Source organism: Arachis ipaensis, chromosome B06 (assembly GCF_000816755.2).
Source record: "Arachis ipaensis cultivar K30076 chromosome B06, Araip1.1, whole genome shotgun sequence".
Lineage (NCBI taxonomy): Eukaryota > Viridiplantae > Streptophyta > Magnoliopsida > Fabales > Fabaceae > Arachis > Arachis ipaensis.
The window spans coordinates 2406859-2410148 of NC_029790.2; positions in this window are offsets into that span (position 1 = coordinate 2406859).

Consider the following 3290-nt stretch of genomic DNA (forward strand, 5'->3'; position numbering starts at 1 on the left):
GAAAGAGATGAAAAAATGTTAGTTGTTTGTTTTTTTTTTTTTCTTTTTTCTATGGTTTTTAGCTTAATAGACTAAAGACTAATTTATTATAAATCGAAGCTTTATTTAAAAATTTGTTGTTAATTAACACATATTTTATAAAAATCTCTCTATATAGTGAAGGAAGTGAGAATTGAACCCACAACCTCTTTATAACAATCACTAAACTAGTTAGTTAATTTAGTAATTTAGAACATTAGTTTTTTATTTTTTATGTTATTAATACGTATAAAATTCGAAATAATTGAATTTTATATTTACTTTGAAAAGATTTAATATTTCTGCGGGTAGGGTAGGTAGGGTAGGGTTTAGAATTTTAGGGTGCGGATAGGGTTAGGGTTGAGAGATTCTCAACCCGCCAGTAAGGTAGAGTTTTAATAAAATTTTCAACACGCGGGTAATGTTAGGATAGAATTTAGGGTTTAGGGTTTATCCTGCTAGTATACATATAGTATAACTAGGTATTCTTTAAATATTATCTTTTAGTCAGGTTTTATAAAAAAAAATTAATTTTTTAAACAATTAATACGTAAAAATAGATATTTAAATTAATTGAACGATAATAAATCTTTAAAAAAATTGATTATAGGCTGAATTTTAAAAAACAAGTAGTATTTTTGGTAATATAATCATGTGTACAATATATTTTGATAGATGAAAAATAACGTATAGTATTTGAAAGACTCCCTTTCTTGCACTCTAATCTTTCTACTATCTGCTGTATTCTCATCTCAATCGTTATTATTCTTGTGAAATTTCATCATCTTCTTCAAATGGATCTTATCTTATGATCCTTAGTTAATTTACTTTGAATCATAATTCTCCAGACTAATTCATTTCGGGTGTAGACAACCCTATATATACAAATAGAAAAAAAAAAAAGGATTGTAGCAAGAGATCGAAGCAAATGGAAAAATTAAAGGAAACAAATCATTGTATTTGTAATTTTATATATACGTGTTAGGGCATTAAGGCACTAACTTGTGATATCCATATTTTTTGTCCTCTATTTATATGAGAGTTTAGAACTAAGAACCTAAAGAAGAAAATTAAAACGGAAGATTTATAGTAGTCATACTTTTCCTTTATTTTATTTCGTAATGATTTGTAGTTATCAAGTAGTCATCAATGATATTTTTAATGGTGTGAGATTTCATTCAATAGTATAGAATTATTCATTTTTCTTTTGTTGATTACATGCTATCTAAAATTTAATAAAATTGCTTGCCCCTAAATTTTTTTTTAATTTTATTCAGTTTATTTAAGTTCTTAATTAAGTTTAAAGCTATAAGAAAAGCTAGTAAAACAATTAGGACAATAATTGTTATTTATATTAACTAGTAATTTTAGCTAGCACACATATTTATTAGTATATTTAGTTTTTTTTTTCTCTTAATAACATCAGCTTATAAAAATGAACTGATGATTAAGTACTGGTAAAAAAGAGTAAATTGTGCTGATTTTGTTGAATTACTTAACAATATATATACACGGTAACTGGATAAGGATAAAATGTGAGTTAGTTAAGAAAGTAGTTACAACTAACTGAACTCATCAGCTATTAATAGAATAGCAATGTATTAGTCTATACACTCTTCAAGAACACTTATAATAATAGAATTCTCTGCATTCTCTTCTTCTCTTTAGTGTTCATATACACACCGCTCCATCTAAATTGGAAGCACTTTAAACAAATTTAATTCCGATAAAAACTCACATGTAGTTGTCTTTATTATGTAAAGTTATTAATTAAATCGTTAAATAATTTGATATGTTTGACTACAACTTAACATAAAAATAACTTCAGCTGAGTTTCCACCTTCAATTCCTCTTCTTTCTTTCTTTTTTCTTTTTTATTTTCACTATCAATATCGATGTCTATATTTTGTTCCTTACCTTTCCTTCATCATCCATAATGGCCTTAATTATGTTAAAGTTCATCTATATATAGTCCACATTTAATTAGAAAAGTGATGGATTTTTTTAATGGAATTGATAAATAAGTGTTATGATTTGCATAAGCAAATGATTCTATACAAGTTTTGGAGGAAATTAGCATACGATAATACGATATTGATGATAGATTCAAGCATGTAACATTGATAATAATTGTAAGTGGCACACATACACATTACAATATAGAAATTGGGAGGTACATGCATGCATGGTGGTACAAAGAAGATGGATTATTGAAGCTAAGTAGACACATAATAAAATATAATACACACATCATAATAACATAGTGATGTGGTATTAGGTGTACAGAGAGAGAGAGACATATTATACTCCATACTTAATTATATTTCATAGTTGTTCAATAATCATCTATGCATATTTTGCCATCTTACGTGGTAGGGAGTAAGAATCGCAACAATATTTAAAGATCCCAATAATGCAATACGTATCGCATTTGCTGAGTGATGAAGATCCTTCTCCCAACACATAATAATATCCAGTTTCATCAGGTATTATTTCTAGTACTTTTGGTGTGCTTATTCCTGCATATATGAAAATTAAAACAATGAAATATTCACATTTAACCCAGAATACGGTGTGGTATGTGTGAAAGGAAGAGTACAGTGAAACCATATATTGAATGTACCTGCTAATTTTAACCGTTGATTTTAATTATAAAAAATATATATTTTTGATACCTTTAAAAATTTTTCTATATTATTACCTTGTGTTGCATCATGAGATTCGAATGGCTTATTATTAGTAGCCGCAGCATAGGTGAAAAACAGAGAGGAGAACAAGCACATCAACACAAACATTTTGGTATCCATCTTAAATTTGCTTACAACAAAAGAATAATGAGATGAAGAGACTAAAATAATGTATGTGATGATGTGATGAGGATGGATGAGAAAAAGTGTGGGATTGTGTGTTGTATTTATAGGAGAGTAGTGGAGGGAGAGATCCCTGTATTTAATTGGTAGTTAGGAGTGTTAGTTGAGCATGCATGCAAGACACAAAATTCACCTGAATCCTTCCCCATGTTATGGGAATGTACCATTTCATGAATTCCACATTCCCTGTAAAGAAAACTAACAGGGATAGATATAGCTTACACGTGTAGTAGAAGAAAGTGAATTGAGCACTTGACTAACTCAAGTTGGTTCTTACGGGTTCTATTTAAAAACATTCAGTTTATATATAACTATTTTTTTTGTTACACCAAAATTTAATATACCTACTCAAATTTCTTTCCATTAGCCCACTCTTAATAACTAATCTATAATAAGTATTTT